The sequence below is a fragment of the Lepisosteus oculatus genome, chromosome 4 (assembly GCF_040954835.1).
Source record: "Lepisosteus oculatus isolate fLepOcu1 chromosome 4, fLepOcu1.hap2, whole genome shotgun sequence".
In the NCBI taxonomy this organism is placed as follows: domain Eukaryota; kingdom Metazoa; phylum Chordata; class Actinopteri; order Semionotiformes; family Lepisosteidae; genus Lepisosteus; species Lepisosteus oculatus.
The window spans coordinates 7,197,974-7,214,366 of record NC_090699.1 but is presented as its reverse complement, the minus strand read 5'-3'; the positions used below and the strand labels follow the sequence as shown (position 1 = coordinate 7,214,366).

Here is a 16,393-nt window from a genome sequence, read left to right as displayed (position 1 = left end):
GAAGCATTTTTCAGCAGTTTTTTCCGCATTTTTCGGGGCAGCCACCTGCCAGCCTGAGATCCTAGCGTTTCAAACACCGAGCTGTCCCCTGGACTTGGCTCACAGCACACGAAGATGAGAAAAAGAGCGAGGCTGTTTCTCGCCGGGCGTGGTGGCGCACGCCTGTAATCCGAGCTACCGGGAGGCTGAGACCGAGGGACCGCTTGCGCTCGGGAGTTCTGCACAGCAGTGGGCTGTGTTGATCGGGGGTCCGCAGCGTCTTCGGCACCAATATGGTGATCCCGGGGGAGCTTGGGCTCACCAGGTTGTCTAAAGAGGGGTGTACCAACCCAGGTCGGAAACGGAGCAGGTGAAAGCCCCCGTGCTGATGCGTGCTGGGACAGCTCCTGTGAGCAGCAGCTGTCGTGCAGCCCGGGCAACAGAGTGGGACGCGGTCTTTTGCCACAACTTTGGAAGGAGGGAATCTTCATCTGTGTCCGGGGTGTTACAGTCAAGTTTGTTGCTTTTGTTTAGTCTCTTTGATTTTCTTTTGTTTGCGTGGGTCGTTAGTTTTTCCTTTGTAGTTTTTTTCTTCTGCTCTGAACCCTTTAATACATTGTCATTGTGAGCGTATGACATCCGCTCAAGTGTTGTCAAAGCAAGGATGGACGGGTAAAATGCCTGCCTTCCTGGCGTCCTGCAACACGAGAACGGCGGTGAAGCAGTTCGCTTTGCGTGGGCAGAGCACAAGTGGGAAAGCCTCTCTCTTACGCACGAGTCAGAGCACAAAACGGGCTCGTCCGGGATTTGAACCCGGGACCTCTCGCACCCTAAGCGAGAATCATACCCCTAGACCAACGAGCCATTCGCAGAGGGGGTGCTGGCTGTTTGCCAGAACTCGTTGTAAAAAAAAGGAGAGAGGGACAGATGTGAACGGTTTTCCAAAGGATGAAAGTCGCCTTCGTTTATTCACATTTGCGACCCATTTCGCACTCTTCAGCGTAATGATATTTCCCCCAAAAGTGGTTTAAATCTCAAAAGGAAGAAGACATCTTAATGTCGTAATGTACAGTACTTGCAATCGTTTCACTGTGGAATTCTGTTTCTTCTCGTGAAAAATCTCCGTGCTCCGCCGACTTCTCTCTAGGACAGCCAGCCGTAACTTTAAGCGAGGGGCCTGAACCAAGTGCTGGAAGAGCGGGTGTCGTGACTTTTTTTGCATTTCAGCTCAAGTGATGTCAAAGCAAAGAAGAACGGATGTAATGCGTGCGTTCTAGAAAGTCTACGAGAGCAATACCGCCAGCTGGTGCTTTTTGGACGAGCTCGACAACAGGACAGGACGAAGCATTTTTCAGCAGTTTTTTCCGCATTTTTCGGGGCAGCCACCTGCCAGCCTGAGATCCTAGCGTTTCAAACACCGAGCTGTCCCCTGGACTTGGCTCACAGCACACGAAGATGAGAAAAAGAGCGAGGCTGTTTCTCGCCGGGCGTGGTGGCGCACGCCTGTAATCCAAGCTGCCGGGAGGCTGAGACCGAGGGACCGCTTGCGCTCGGGAGTTCTGCACAGCAGTGGGCTGTGTTGATCGGGGGTCCGCAGCGTCTTCGGCACCAATATGGTGATCCCGGGGGAGCTTGGGCTCACCAGGTTGTCTAAAGAGGGGTGTACCAACCCAGGTCGGAAACGGAGCAGGTGAAAGCCCCCGTGCTGATGCGTGCTGGGACAGCTCCTGTGAGCAGCAGCTGTCGTGCAGCCCGGGCAACAGAGTGGGACGCGGTCTTTTGCCACAACTTTGGAAGGAGGGAATCTTCATCTGTGTCCGGGGTGTTACAGTCAAGTTTGTTGCTTTTGTTTAGTCTCTTTGATTTTCTTTTGTTTGCGTGGGTCGTTAGTTTTTCCTTTGTAGTTTTTTTCTTCTGCTCTGAACCCTTTAATACATTGTCTTTGAATTGTATGACATCAGCCCAAGTGTTGTCAAAGCAAGGATGGACGGGTAAAATGCCTGCCTTCCTGGCGTCTTGCAACACGAGAACGGCGGTGAAGCAGTTCGCTTTGCGTGGGCAGAGCACAAGTGGGAAAGCCTCTCTCTTACGCACGAGTCAGAGCACAAAACGGGCTCGTCCGGGATTTGAACCCGGGACCTCTCGCACCCTAAGCGAGAATCATACCCCTAGACCAACGAGCCATTCGCAGAGGGGGTGCTGGCTGTTTGCCAGAACTCGTTGTAAAAAAAAGGAGAGAGGGACAGATGTGAACGGTTTTCCAAAGGATGAAAGTCGCCTTCGTTTATTCACATTTGCGACCCATTTCGCACTCTTCAGCGTAATGATATTTCCCCCAAAAGTGGTTTAAATCTCAAAAGGAAGAAGACATCTTAATGTCGTAATGTACAGTACTTGCAATCGTTTCACTGTGGAATTCTGTTTCTTCTCGTGAAAAATCTCCGTGCTCCGCCGACTTCTCTCTAGGACAGCCAGCCGTAACTTTAAGCGAGGGGCCTGAACCAAGTGCTGGAAGAGCGGGTGTCGTGACTTTTTTTGCATTTCAGCTCAAGTGATGTCAAAGCAAAGAAGAACGGATGTAATGCGTGCGTTCTAGAAAGTCTACGAGAGCAATACCGCCAGCTGGTGCTTTTTGGACGAGCTCGACAACAGGACAGGACGAAGCATTTTTCAGCAGTTTTTTCCGCATTTTTCGGGGCAGCCACCTGCCAGCCTGAGATCCTAGCGTTTCAAACACCGAGCTGTCCCCTGGACTTGGCTCACAGCACACGAAGATGAGAAAAAGAGCGAGGCTGTTTCTCGCCGGGCGTGGTGGCGCACGCCTGTAATCCAAGCTGCCGGGAGGCTGAGACCGAGGGACCGCTTGCGCTCGGGAGTTCTGCACAGCAGTGGGCTGTGTTGATCGGGGGTCCGCAGCGTCTTCGGCACCAATATGGTGATCCCGGGGGAGCTTGGGCTCACCAGGTTGTCTAAAGAGGGGTGTACCAACCCAGGTCGGAAACGGAGCAGGTGAAAGCCCCCGTGCTGATGCGTGCTGGGACAGCTCCTGTGAGCAGAAGCTGTCGTGCAGCCCGGGCAACAGAGTGGGACGCGGTCTTTTGCCACAACTTTGGAAGGAGGGAATCTTCATCTGTGTCCGGGGTGTTACAGTCAAGTTTGTTGCTTTTGTTTAGTCTCTTTGATTTTCTTTTGTTTGCGTGGGTCGTTAGTTTTTCCTTTGTAGTTTTTTTCTTCTGCTCTGAACCCTTTAATACATTGTCTTTGAATTGTATGACATCAGCCCAAGTGTTGTCAAAGCAAGGATGGACGGGTAAAATGCCTGCCTTCCTGGCGTCTTGCAACACGAGAACGGCGGTGAAGCAGTTCGCTTTGCGTGGGCAGAGCACAAGTGGGAAAGCCTCTCTCTTACGCACGAGTCAGAGCACAAAACGGGCTCGTCCGGGATTTGAACCCGGGACCTCTCGCACCCTAAGCGAGAATCATACCCCTAGACCAACGAGCCATTCGCAGAGGGGGTGCTGGCTGTTTGCCAGAACTCGTTGTAAAAAAAAGGAGAGAGGGACAGATGTGAACGGTTTTCCAAAGGATGAAAGTCGCCTTCGTTTATTCACATTTGCGACCCATTTCGCACTCTTCAGCGTAATGATATTTCCCCCAAAAGTGGTTTAAATCTCAAAAGGAAGAAGACATCTTAATGTCGTAATGTACAGTACTTGCAATCGTTTCACTGTGGAATTCTGTTTCTTCTCGTGAAAAATCTCCGTGCTCCGCCGACTTCTCTCTAGGACAGCCAGCCGTAACTTTAAGCGAGGGGCCTGAACCAAGTGCTGGAAGAGCGGGTGTCGTGACTTTTTTTGCATTTCAGCTCAAGTGATGTCAAAGCAAAGAAGAACGGATGTAATGCGTGCGTTCTAGAAAGTCTACGAGAGCAATACCGCCAGCTGGTGCTTTTTGGACGAGCTCGACAACAGGACAGGACGAAGCATTTTTCAGCAGTTTTTTCCGCATTTTTCGGGGCAGCCACCTGCCAGCCTGAGATCCTAGCGTTTCAAACACCGAGCTGTCCCCTGGACTTGGCTCACAGCACACGAAGATGAGAAAAAGAGCGAGGCTGTTTCTCGCCGGGCGTGGTGGCGCACGCCTGTAATCCAAGCTGCCGGGAGGCTGAGACCGAGGGACCGCTTGCGCTCGGGAGTTCTGCACAGCAGTGGGCTGTGTTGATCGGGGGTCCGCAGCGTCTTCGGCACCAATATGGTGATCCCGGGGGAGCTTGGGCTCACCAGGTTGTCTAAAGAGGGGTGTACCAACCCAGGTCGGAAACGGAGCAGGTGAAAGCCCCCGTGCTGATGCGTGCTGGGACAGCTCCTGTGAGCAGCAGCTGTCGTGCAGCCCGGGCAACAGAGTGGGACGCGGTCTTTTGCCACAACTTTGGAAGGAGGGAATCTTCATCTGTGTCCGGGGTGTTACAGTCAAGTTTGTTGCTTTTGTTTAGTCTCTTTGATTTTCTTTTGTTTGCGTGGGTCGTTAGTTTTTCCTTTGTAGTTTTTTTCTTCTGCTCTGAACCCTTTAATACATTGTCTTTGAATTGTATGACATCAGCCCAAGTGTTGTCAAAGCAAGGATGGACGGGTAAAATGCCTGCCTTCCTGGCGTCTTGCAACACGAGAACGGCGGTGAAGCAGTTCGCTTTGCGTGGGCAGAGCACAAGTGGGAAAGCCTCTCTCTTACGCACGAGTCAGAGCACAAAACGGGCTCGTCCGGGATTTGAACCTGGGACCTCTCGCACCCTAAGCGAGAATCATACCCCTAGACCAACGAGCCATTCGCAGAGGGGGTGCTGGCTGTTTGCCAGAACTCGTTGTAAAAAAAAGGAGAGAGGGACAGATGTGAACGGTTTTCCAAAGGATGAAAGTCGCCTTCGTTTATTCACATTTGCGACCCATTTCGCACTCTTCAGCGTAATGATATTTCCCCCAAAAGTGGTTTAAATCTCAAAAGGAAGAAGACATCTTAATGTCGTAATGTACAGTACTTGCAATCGTTTCACTGTGGAATTCTGTTTCTTCTCGTGAAAAATCTCCGTGCTCCGCCGACTTCTCTCTAGGACAGCCAGCCGTAACTTTAAGCGAGGGGCCTGAACCAAGTGCTGGAAGAGCGGGTGTCGTGACTTTTTTTGCATTTCAGCTCAAGTGATGTCAAAGCAAAGAAGAACGGATGTAATGCGTGCGTTCTAGAAAGTCTACGAGAGCAATACCGCCAGCTGGTGCTTTTTGGACGAGCTCGACAACAGGACAGGACGAAGCATTTTTCAGCAGTTTTTTCCGCATTTTTCGGGGCAGCCACCTGCCAGCCTGAGATCCTAGCGTTTCAAACACCGAGCTGTCCCCTGGACTTGGCTCACAGCACACGAAGATGAGAAAAAGAGCGAGGCTGTTTCTCGCCGGGCGTGGTGGCGCACGCCTGTAATCCAAGCTGCCGGGAGGCTGAGACCGAGGGACCGCTTGCGCTCGGGAGTTCTGCACAGCAGTGGGCTGTGTTGATCGGGGGTCCGCAGCGTCTTCGGCACCAATATGGTGATCCCGGGGGAGCTTGGGCTCACCAGGTTGTCTAAAGAGGGGTGTACCAACCCAGGTCGGAAACGGAGCAGGTGAAAGCCCCCGTGCTGATGCGTGCTGGGACAGCTCCTGTGAGCAGAAGCTGTCGTGCAGCCCGGGCAACAGAGTGGGACGCGGTCTTTTGCCACAACTTTGGAAGGAGGGAATCTTCATCTGTGTCCGGGGTGTTACAGTCAAGTTTGTTGCTTTTGTTTAGTCTCTTTGATTTTCTTTTGTTTGCGTGGGTCGTTAGTTTTTCCTTTGTAGTTTTTTTCTTCTGCTCTGAACCCTTTAATACATTGTCTTTGAATTGTATGACATCAGCCCAAGTGTTGTCAAAGCAAGGATGGACGGGTAAAATGCCTGCCTTCCTGGCGTCTTGCAACACGAGAACGGCGGTGAAGCAGTTCGCTTTGCGTGGGCAGAGCACAAGTGGGAAAGCCTCTCTCTTACGCACGAGTCAGAGCACAAAACGGGCTCGTCCGGGATTTGAACCCGGGACCTCTCGCACCCTAAGCGAGAATCATACCCCTAGACCAACGAGCCATTCGCAGAGGGGGTGCTGGCTGTTTGCCAGAACTCGTTGTAAAAAAAAGGAGAGAGGGACAGATGTGAACGGTTTTCCAAAGGATGAAAGTCGCCTTCGTTTATTCACATTTGCGACCCATTTCGCACTCTTCAGCGTAATGATATTTCCCCCAAAAGTGGTTTAAATCTCAAAAGGAAGAAGACATCTTAATGTCGTAATGTACAGTACTTGCAATCGTTTCACTGTGGAATTCTGTTTCTTCTCGTGAAAAATCTCCGTGCTCCGCCGACTTCTCTCTAGGACAGCCAGCCGTAACTTTAAGCGAGGGGCCTGAACCAAGTGCTGGAAGAGCGGGTGTCGTGACTTTTTTTGCATTTCAGCTCAAGTGATGTCAAAGCAAAGAAGAACGGATGTAATGCGTGCGTTCTAGAAAGTCTACGAGAGCAATACCGCCAGCTGGTGCTTTTTGGACGAGCTCGACAACAGGACAGGACGAAGCATTTTTCAGCAGTTTTTTCCGCATTTTTCGGGGCAGCCACCTGCCAGCCTGAGATCCTAGCGTTTCAAACACCGAGCTGTCCCCTGGACTTGGCTCACAGCACACGAAGATGAGAAAAAGAGCGAGGCTGTTTCTCGCCGGGCGTGGTGGCGCACGCCTGTAATCCAAGCTGCCGGGAGGCTGAGACCGAGGGACCGCTTGCGCTCGGGAGTTCTGCACAGCAGTGGGCTGTGTTGATCGGGGGTCCGCAGCGTCTTCGGCACCAATATGGTGATCCCGGGGGAGCTTGGGCTCACCAGGTTGTCTAAAGAGGGGTGTACCAACCCAGGTCGGAAACGGAGCAGGTGAAAGCCCCCGTGCTGATGCGTGCTGGGACAGCTCCTGTGAGCAGAAGCTGTCGTGCAGCCCGGGCAACAGAGTGGGACGCGGTCTTTTGCCACAACTTTGGAAGGAGGGAATCTTCATCTGTGTCCGGGGTGTTACAGTCAAGTTTGTTGCTTTTGTTTAGTCTCTTTGATTTTCTTTTGTTTGCGTGGGTCGTTAGTTTTTCCTTTGTAGTTTTTTTCTTCTGCTCTGAACCCTTTAATACATTGTCTTTGAATTGTATGACATCAGCCCAAGTGTTGTCAAAGCAAGGATGGACGGGTAAAATGCCTGCCTTCCTGGCGTCTTGCAACACGAGAACGGCGGTGAAGCAGTTCGCTTTGCGTGGGCAGAGCACAAGTGGGAAAGCCTCTCTCTTACGCACGAGTCAGAGCACAAAACGGGCTCGTCCGGGATTTGAACCCGGGACCTCTCGCACCCTAAGCGAGAATCATACCCCTAGACCTACGAGCCATTCGCAGAGGGGGTGCTGGCTGTTTGCCAGAACTCGTTGTAAAAAAAAGGAGAGAGGGACAGATGTGAACGGTTTTCCAAAGGATGAAAGTCGCCTTCGTTTATTCACATTTGCGACCCATTTCGCACTCTTCAGCGTAATGATATTTCCCCCAAAAGTGGTTTAAATCTCAAAAGGAAGAAGACATCTTAATGTCGTAATGTACAGTACTTGCAATCGTTTCACTGTGGAATTCTGTTTCTTCTCGTGAAAAATCTCCGTGCTCCGCCGACTTCTCTCTAGGACAGCCAGCCGTAACTTTAAGCGAGGGGCCTGAACCAAGTGCTGGAAGAGCGGGTGTCGTGACTTTTTTTGCATTTCAGCTCAAGTGATGTCAAAGCAAAGAAGAACGGATGTAATGCGTGCGTTCTAGAAAGTCTACGAGAGCAATACCGCCAGCTGGTGCTTTTTGGACGAGCTCGACAACAGGACAGGACGAAGCATTTTTCAGCAGTTTTTTCCGCATTTTTCGGGGCAGCCACCTGCCAGCCTGAGATCCTAGCGTTTCAAACACCGAGCTGTCCCCTGGACTTGGCTCACAGCACACGAAGATGAGAAAAAGAGCGAGGCTGTTTCTCGCCGGGCGTGGTGGCGCACGCCTGTAATCCAAGCTGCCGGGAGGCTGAGACCGAGGGACCGCTTGCGCTCGGGAGTTCTGCACAGCAGTGGGCTGTGTTGATCGGGGGTCCGCAGCGTCTTCGGCACCAATATGGTGATCCCGGGGGAGCTTGGGCTCACCAGGTTGTCTAAAGAGGGGTGTACCAACCCAGGTCGGAAACGGAGCAGGTGAAAGCCCCCGTGCTGATGTGTGCTGGGACAGCTCCTGTGAGCAGAAGCTGTCGTGCAGCCCGGGCAACAGAGTGGGACGCGGTCTTTTGCCACAACTTTGGAAGGAGGGAATCTTCATCTGTGTCCGGGGTGTTACAGTCAAGTTTGTTGCTTTTGTTTAGTCTCTTTGATTTTCTTTTGTTTGCGTGGGTCGTTAGTTTTTCCTTTGTAGTTTTTTTCTTCTGCTCTGAACCCTTTAATACATTGTCTTTGAATTGTATGACATCAGCCCAAGTGTTGTCAAAGCAAGGATGGACGGGTAAAATGCCTGCCTTCCTGGCGTCTTGCAACACGAGAACGGCGGTGAAGCAGTTCGCTTTGCGTGGGCAGAGCACAAGTGGGAAAGCCTCTCTCTTACGCACGAGTCAGAGCACAAAACGGGCTCGTCCGGGATTTGAACCCGGGACCTCTCGCACCCTAAGCGAGAATCATACCCCTAGACCAACGAGCCATTCGCAGAGGGGGTGCTGGCTGTTTGCCAGAACTCGTTGTAAAAAAAAGGAGAGAGGGACAGATGTGAACGGTTTTCCAAAGGATGAAAGTCGCCTTCGTTTATTCACATTTGCGACCCATTTCGCACTCTTCAGCGTAATGATATTTCCCCCAAAAGTGGTTTAAATCTCAAAAGGAAGAAGACATCTTAATGTCGTAATGTACAGTACTTGCAATCGTTTCACTGTGGAATTCTGTTTCTTCTCGTGAAAAATCTCCGTGCTCCGCCGACTTCTCTCTAGGACAGCCAGCCGTAACTTTAAGCGAGGGGCCTGAACCAAGTGCTGGAAGAGCGGGTGTCGTGACTTTTTTTGCATTTCAGCTCAAGTGATGTCAAAGCAAAGAAGAACGGATGTAATGCGTGCGTTCTAGAAAGTCTACGAGAGCAATACCGCCAGCTGGTGCTTTTTGGACGAGCTCGACAACAGGACAGGACGAAGCATTTTTCAGCAGTTTTTTCCGCATTTTTCGGGGCAGCCACCTGCCAGCCTGAGATCCTAGCGTTTCAAACACCGAGCTGTCCCCTGGACTTGGCTCACAGCACACGAAGATGAGAAAAAGAGCGAGGCTGTTTCTCGCCGGGCGTGGTGGCGCACGCCTGTAATCCAAGCTGCCGGGAGGCTGAGACCGAGGGACCGCTTGCGCTCGGGAGTTCTGCACAGCAGTGGGCTGTGTTGATCGGGGGTCCGCAGCGTCTTCGGCACCAATATGGTGATCCCGGGGGAGCTTGGGCTCACCAGGTTGTCTAAAGAGGGGTGTACCAACCCAGGTCGGAAACGGAGCAGGTGAAAGCCCCCGTGCTGATGCGTGCTGGGACAGCTCCTGTGAGCAGAAGCTGTCGTGCAGCCCGGGCAACAGAGTGGGACGCGGTCTTTTGCCACAACTTTGGAAGGAGGGAATCTTCATCTGTGTCCGGGGTGTTACAGTCAAGTTTGTTGCTTTTGTTTAGTCTCTTTGATTTTCTTTTGTTTGCGTGGGTCGTTAGTTTTTCCTTTGTAGTTTTTTTCTTCTGCTCTGAACCCTTTAATACATTGTCTTTGAATTGTATGACATCAGCCCAAGTGTTGTCAAAGCAAGGATGGACGGGTAAAATGCCTGCCTTCCTGGCGTCTTGCAACACGAGAACGGCGGTGAAGCAGTTCGCTTTGCGTGGGCAGAGCACAAGTGGGAAAGCCTCTCTCTTACGCACGAGTCAGAGCACAAAACGGGCTCGTCCGGGATTTGAACCCGGGACCTCTCGCACCCTAAGCGAGAATCATACCCCTAGACCAACGAGCCATTCGCAGAGGGGGTGCTGGCTGTTTGCCAGAACTCGTTGTAAAAAAAAGGAGAGAGGGACAGATGTGAACGGTTTTCCAAAGGATGAAAGTCGCCTTCGTTTATTCACATTTGCGACCCATTTCGCACTCTTCAGCGTAATGATATTTCCCCCAAAAGTGGTTTAAATCTCAAAAGGAAGAAGACATCTTAATGTCGTAATGTACAGTACTTGCAATCGTTTCACTGTGGAATTCTGTTTCTTCTCGTGAAAAATCTCCGTGCTCCGCCGACTTCTCTCTAGGACAGCCAGCCGTAACTTTAAGCGAGGGGCCTGAACCAAGTGCTGGAAGAGCGGGTGTCGTGACTTTTTTTGCATTTCAGCTCAAGTGATGTCAAAGCAAAGAAGAACGGATGTAATGCGTGCGTTCTAGAAAGTCTACGAGAGCAATACCGCCAGCTGGTGCTTTTTGGACGAGCTCGACAACAGGACAGGACGAAGCATTTTTCAGCAGTTTTTTCCGCATTTTTCGGGGCAGCCACCTGCCAGCCTGAGATCCTAGCGTTTCAAACACCGAGCTGTCCCCTGGACTTGGCTCACAGCACACGAAGATGAGAAAAAGAGCGAGGCTGTTTCACGCCGGGCGTGGTGGCGCACGCCTGTAATCCAAGCTGCCGGGAAGCTGAGACCGAGGGACCGCTTGCGCTCGGGAGTTCTGCACAGCAGTGGGCTGTGTTGATCGGGGGTCCGCAGCGTCTTCGGCACCAATATGGTGATCCCGGGGGAGCTTGGGCTCACCAGGTTGTCTAAAGAGGGGTGTACCAACCCAGGTCGGAAACGGAGCAGGTGAAAGCCCCCGTGCTGATGCGTGCTGGGACAGCTCCTGTGAGCAGCAGCTGTCGTGCAGCCCGGGCAACAGAGTGGGACGCGGTCTTTTGCCACAACTTTGGAAGGAGGGAATCTTCATCTGTGTCCGGGGTGTTACAGTCAAGTTTGTTGCTTTTGTTTAGTCTCTTTGATTTTCTTTTGTTTGCGTGGGTCGTTAGTTTTTCCTTTGTAGTTTTTTTCTTCTGCTCTGAACCCTTTAATACATTGTCTTTGAATTGTATGACATCAGCCCAAGTGTTGTCAAAGCAAGGATGGACGGGTAAAATGCCTGCCTTCCTGGCGTCTTGCAACACGAGAACGGCGGTGAAGCAGTTCGCTTTGCGTGGGCAGAGCACAAGTGGGAAAGCCTCTCTCTTACGCACGAGTCAGAGCACAAAACGGGCTCGTCCGGGATTTGAACCCGGGACCTCTCGCACCCTAAGCGAGAATCATACCCCTAGACCAACGAGCCATTCGCAGAGGGGGTGCTGGCTGTTTGCCAGAACTCGTTGTAAAAAAAAGGAGAGAGGGACAGATGTGAACGGTTTTCCAAAGGATGAAAGTCGCCTTCGTTTATTCACATTTGCGACCCATTTCGCACTCTTCAGCGTAATGATATTTCCCCCAAAAGTGGTTTAAATCTCAAAAGGAAGAAGACATCTTAATGTCGTAATGTACAGTACTTGCAATCGTTTCACTGTGGAATTCTGTTTCTTCTCGTGAAAAATCTCCGTGCTCCGCCGACTTCTCTCTAGGACAGCCAGCCGTAACTTTAAGCGAGGGGCCTGAACCAAGTGCTGGAAGAGCGGGTGTCGTGACTTTTTTTGCATTTCAGCTCAAGTGATGTCAAAGCAAAGAAGAACGGATGTAATGCGTGCGTTCTAGAAAGTCTACGAGAGCAATACCGCCAGCTGGTGCTTTTTGGACGAGCTCGACAACAGGACAGGACGAAGCATTTTTCAGCAGTTTTTTCCGCATTTTTCGGGGCAGCCACCTGCCAGCCTGAGATCCTAGCGTTTCAAACACCGAGCTGTCCCCTGGACTTGGCTCACAGCACACGAAGATGAGAAAAAGAGCGAGGCTGTTTCACGCCGGGCGTGGTGGCGCACGCCTGTAATCCAAGCTGCCGGGAGGCTGAGACCGAGGGACCGCTTGCGCTCGGGAGTTCTGCACAGCAGTGGGCTGTGTTGATCGGGGGTCCGCAGCGTCTTCGGCACCAATATGGTGATCCCGGGGGAGCTTGGGCTCACCAGGTTGTCTAAAGAGGGGTGTACCAACCCAGGTCGGAAACGGAGCAGGTGAAAGCCCCCGTGCTGATGCGTGCTGGGACAGCTCCTGTGAGCAGAAGCTGTCGTGCAGCCCGGGCAACAGAGTGGGACGCGGTCTTTTGCCACAACTTTGGAAGGAGGGAATCTTCATCTGTGTCCGGGGTGTTACAGTCAAGTTTGTTGCTTTTGTTTAGTCTCTTTGATTTTCTTTTGTTTGCGTGGGTCGTTAGTTTTTCCTTTGTAGTTTTTTTCTTCTGCTCTGAACCCTTTAATACATTGTCTTTGAATTGTATGACATCAGCCCAAGTGTTGTCAAAGCAAGGATGGACGGGTAAAATGCCTGCCTTCCTGGCGTCTTGCAACACGAGAACGGCGGTGAAGCAGTTCGCTTTGCGTGGGCAGAGCACAAGTGGGAAAGCCTCTCTCTTACGCACGAGTCAGAGCACAAAACGGGCTCGTCCGGGATTTGAACCCGGGACCTCTCGCACCCTAAGCGAGAATCATACCCCTAGACCAACGAGCCATTCGCAGAGGGGGTGCTGGCTGTTTGCCAGAACTCGTTGTAAAAAAAAGGAGAGAGGGACAGATGTGAACGGTTTTCCAAAGGATGAAAGTCGCCTTCGTTTATTCACATTTGCGACCCATTTCGCACTCTTCAGCGTAATGATATTTCCCCCAAAAGTGGTTTAAATCTCAAAAGGAAGAAGACATCTTAATGTCGTAATGTACAGTACTTGCAATCGTTTCACTGTGGAATTCTGTTTCTTCTCGTGAAAAATCTCCGTGCTCCGCCGACTTCTCTCTAGGACAGCCAGCCGTAACTTTAAGCGAGGGGCCTGAACCAAGTGCTGGAAGAGCGGGTGTCGTGACTTTTTTTGCATTTCAGCTCAAGTGATGTCAAAGCAAAGAAGAACGGATGTAATGCGTGCGTTCTAGAAAGTCTACGAGAGCAATACCGCCAGCTGGTGCTTTTTGGACGAGCTCGACAACAGGACAGGACGAAGCATTTTTCAGCAGTTTTTTCCGCATTTTTCGGGGCAGCCACCTGCCAGCCTGAGATCCTAGCGTTTCAAACACCGAGCTGTCCCCTGGACTTGGCTCACAGCACACGAAGATGAGAAAAAGAGCGAGGCTGTTTCACGCCGGGCGTGGTGGCGCACGCCTGTAATCCAAGCTGCCGGGAGGCTGAGACCGAGGGACCGCTTGCGCTCGGGAGTTCTGCACAGCAGTGGGCTGTGTTGATCGGGGGTCCGCAGCGTCTTCGGCACCAATATGGTGATCCCGGGGGAGCTTGGGCTCACCAGGTTGTCTAAAGAGGGGTGTACCAACCCAGGTCGGAAACGGAGCAGGTGAAAGCCCCCGTGCTGATGCGTGCTGGGACAGCTCCTGTGAGCAGCAGCTGTCGTGCAGCCCGGGCAACAGAGTGGGACGCGGTCTTTTGTCACAACTTTGGAAGGAGGGAATCTTCATCTGTGTCCGGCGTGTTACAGTCAAGTTTGTTGCTTTTGTTTAGTCTCTTTGATTTTCTTTTGTTTGCGTGGGTCGTTAGTTTTTCCTTTGTAGTTTTTTTCTTCTGCTCTGAACCCTTTAATACATTGTCTTTGAATTGTATGACATCAGCCCAAGTGTTGTCAAAGCAAGGATGGACGGGTAAAATGCCTGCCTTCCTGGCGTCTTGCAACACGAGAACGGCGGTGAAGCAGTTCGCTTTGCGTGGGCAGAGCACAAGTGGGAAAGCCTCTCTCTTACGCACGAGTCAGAGCACAAAACGGGCTCGTCCGGGATTTCAACCCGGGACCTCTCGCACCCAAAGCGAGAATCATACCCCTAGACCAACGAGCCATTCGCAGAGGGGGTGCTGGCTGTTTGCCAGAACTCGTTGTAAAAAAAAGGAGAGAGGGACAGATGTGAACGGTTTTCCAAAGGATGAAAGTCGCCTTCGTTTATTCACATTTGCGACCCATTTCGCACTCTTCAGCGTAATGATATTTCCCCCAAAAGTGGTTTAAATCTCAAAAGGAAGAAGACATCTTAATGTCGTAATGTACAGTACTTGCAATCGTTTCACTGTGGAATTCTGTTTCTTCTCGTGAAAAATCTCCGTGCTCCGCCGACTTCTCTCTAGGACAGCCAGCCGTAACTTTAAGCGAGGGGCCTGAACCAAGTGCTGGAAGAGCGGGTGTCGTGACTTTTTTTGCATTTCAGCTCAAGTGATGTCAAAGCAAAGAAGAACGGATGTAATGCGTGCGTTCTAGAAAGTCTACGAGAGCAATACCGCCAGCTGGTGCTTTTTGGACGAGCTCGACAACAGGACAGGACGAAGCATTTTTCAGCAGTTTTTTCCGCATTTTTCGGGGCAGCCACCTGCCAGCCTGAGATCCTAGCGTTTCAAACACCGAGCTGTCCCCTGGACTTGGCTCACAGCACACGAAGATGAGAAAAAGAGCGAGGCTGTTTCTCGCCGGGCGTGGTGGCGCACGCCTGTAATCCAAGCTGCCGGGAGGCTGAGACCGAGGGACCGCTTGCGCTCGGGAGTTCTGCACAGCAGTGGGCTGTGTTGATCGGGGGTCCGCAGCGTCTTCGGCACCAATATGGTGATCCCGGGGGAGCTTGGGCTCACCAGGTTGTCTAAAGAGGGGTGTACCAACCCAGGTCGGAAACGGAGCAGGTGAAAGCCCCCGTGCTGATGCGTGCTGGGACAGCTCCTGTGAGCAGAAGCTGTCGTGCAGCCCGGGCAACAGAGTGGGACGCGGTCTTTTGCCACAACTTTGGAAGGAGGGAATCTTCATCTGTGTCCGGGGTGTTACAGTCAAGTTTGTTGCTTTTGTTTAGTCTCTTTGATTTTCTTTTGTTTGCGTGGGTCGTTAGTTTTTCCTTTGTAGTTTTTTTCTTCTGCTCTGAACCCTTTAATACATTGTCTTTGAATTGTATGACATCAGCCCAAGTGTTGTCAAAGCAAGGATGGACGGGTAAAATGCCTGCCTTCCTGGCGTCTTGCAACACGAGAACGGCGGTGAAGCAGTTCGCTTTGCGTGGGCAGAGCACAAGTGGGAAAGCCTCTCTCTTACGCACGAGTCAGAGCACAAAACGGGCTCGTCCGGGATTTGAACCCGGGACCTCTCGCACCCTAAGCGAGAATCATACCCCTAGACCAACGAGCCATTCGCAGAGGGGGTGCTGGCTGTTTGCCAGAACTCGTTGTAAAAAAAAGGAGAGAGGGACAGATGTGAACGGTTTTCCAAAGGATGAAAGTCGCCTTCGTTTATTCACATTTGCGACCCATTTCGCACTCTTCAGCGTAATGATATTTCCCCCAAAAGTGGTTTAAATCTCAAAAGGAAGAAGACATCTTAATGTCGTAATGTACAGTACTTGCAATCGTTTCACTGTGGAATTCTGTTTCTTCTCGTGAAAAATCTCCGTGCTCCGCCGACTTCTCTCTAGGACAGCCAGCCGTAACTTTAAGCGAGGGGCCTGAACCAAGTGCTGGAAGAGCGGGTGTCGTGACTTTTTTTGCATTTCAGCTCAAGTGATGTCAAAGCAAAGAAGAACGGATGTAATGCGTGCGTTCTAGAAAGTCTACGAGAGCAATACCGCCAGCTGGTGCTTTTTGGACGAGCTCGACAACAGGACAGGACGAAGCATTTTTCAGCAGTTTTTTCCGCATTTTTCGGGGCAGCCACCTGCCAGCCTGAGATCCTAGCGTTTCAAACACCGAGCTGTCCCCTGGACTTGGCTCACAGCACACGAAGATGAGAAAAAGAGCGAGGCTGTTTCACGCCGGGCGTGGTGGCGCACGCCTGTAATCCAAGCTGCCGGGAGGCTGAGACCGAGGGACCGCTTGCGCTCGGGAGTTCTGCACAGCAGTGGGCTGTGTTGATCGGGGGTCCGCAGCGTCTTCGGCACCAATATGGTGATCCCGGGGGAGCTTGGGCTCACCAGGTTGTCTAAAGAGGGGTGTACCAACCCAGGTCGGAAACGGAGCAGGTGAAAGCCCCCGTGCTGATGCGTGCTGGGACAGCTCCTGTGAGCAGAAGCTGTCGTGCAGCCCGGGCAACAGAGTGGGACGCGGTCTTTTGCCACAACTTTGGAAGGAGGGAATCTTCATCTGTGTCCGGGGTGTTACAGTCAAGTTTGTTGCTTTTGTTTAGTCTCTTTGATTTTCTTTTGTTTGCGTGGGTCGTTAGTTTTTCCTTTGTAGT

At 51.7% G+C, this 16,393-nt stretch overlaps 12 non-coding genes across 12 annotated transcripts; all 12 read right to left on the bottom strand.

Moving 5' to 3' along the window:
* Positions 1 to 771: 771 nt before the first annotated feature.
* On the bottom strand, positions 772 to 843 carry trnap-agg (transfer RNA proline (anticodon AGG)). Its single transcript has one exon. It is a non-coding gene; the product is annotated as a tRNA-Pro (tRNA).
* A 1,247-nt stretch (positions 844 to 2,090) lies between these two features.
* Positions 2,091 to 2,162, bottom strand: trnap-agg (transfer RNA proline (anticodon AGG)). Its single transcript has one exon. It is a non-coding gene; the product is annotated as a tRNA-Pro (tRNA).
* A 1,247-nt stretch (positions 2,163 to 3,409) lies between these two features.
* trnap-agg (transfer RNA proline (anticodon AGG)) lies at positions 3,410 to 3,481 on the bottom strand. The gene has a single exon. It is a non-coding gene; the product is annotated as a tRNA-Pro (tRNA).
* Positions 3,482 to 4,728: 1,247 nt separating this feature from the next.
* trnap-agg (transfer RNA proline (anticodon AGG)) lies at positions 4,729 to 4,800 on the bottom strand. Its single transcript has one exon. It is a non-coding gene; the product is annotated as a tRNA-Pro (tRNA).
* Positions 4,801 to 6,047: 1,247 nt separating this feature from the next.
* Positions 6,048 to 6,119, bottom strand: trnap-agg (transfer RNA proline (anticodon AGG)). Its single transcript has one exon. It is a non-coding gene; the product is annotated as a tRNA-Pro (tRNA).
* Positions 6,120 to 7,366: 1,247 nt separating this feature from the next.
* Positions 7,367 to 7,438, bottom strand: trnap-agg (transfer RNA proline (anticodon AGG)). The gene has a single exon. It is a non-coding gene; the product is annotated as a tRNA-Pro (tRNA).
* Positions 7,439 to 8,685: 1,247 nt separating this feature from the next.
* Positions 8,686 to 8,757, bottom strand: trnap-agg (transfer RNA proline (anticodon AGG)). Its single transcript has one exon. It is a non-coding gene; the product is annotated as a tRNA-Pro (tRNA).
* A 1,247-nt stretch (positions 8,758 to 10,004) lies between these two features.
* Positions 10,005 to 10,076, bottom strand: trnap-agg (transfer RNA proline (anticodon AGG)). Its single transcript has one exon. It is a non-coding gene; the product is annotated as a tRNA-Pro (tRNA).
* Positions 10,077 to 11,323: 1,247 nt separating this feature from the next.
* trnap-agg (transfer RNA proline (anticodon AGG)) lies at positions 11,324 to 11,395 on the bottom strand. The gene has a single exon. It is a non-coding gene; the product is annotated as a tRNA-Pro (tRNA).
* Positions 11,396 to 12,642: 1,247 nt separating this feature from the next.
* trnap-agg (transfer RNA proline (anticodon AGG)) lies at positions 12,643 to 12,714 on the bottom strand. Its single transcript has one exon. It is a non-coding gene; the product is annotated as a tRNA-Pro (tRNA).
* A 1,247-nt stretch (positions 12,715 to 13,961) lies between these two features.
* Positions 13,962 to 14,033, bottom strand: trnap-ugg (transfer RNA proline (anticodon UGG)). The gene has a single exon. It is a non-coding gene; the product is annotated as a tRNA-Pro (tRNA).
* Positions 14,034 to 15,280: 1,247 nt separating this feature from the next.
* Positions 15,281 to 15,352, bottom strand: trnap-agg (transfer RNA proline (anticodon AGG)). The gene has a single exon. It is a non-coding gene; the product is annotated as a tRNA-Pro (tRNA).
* Positions 15,353 to 16,393: the final 1,041 nt, after the last annotated feature.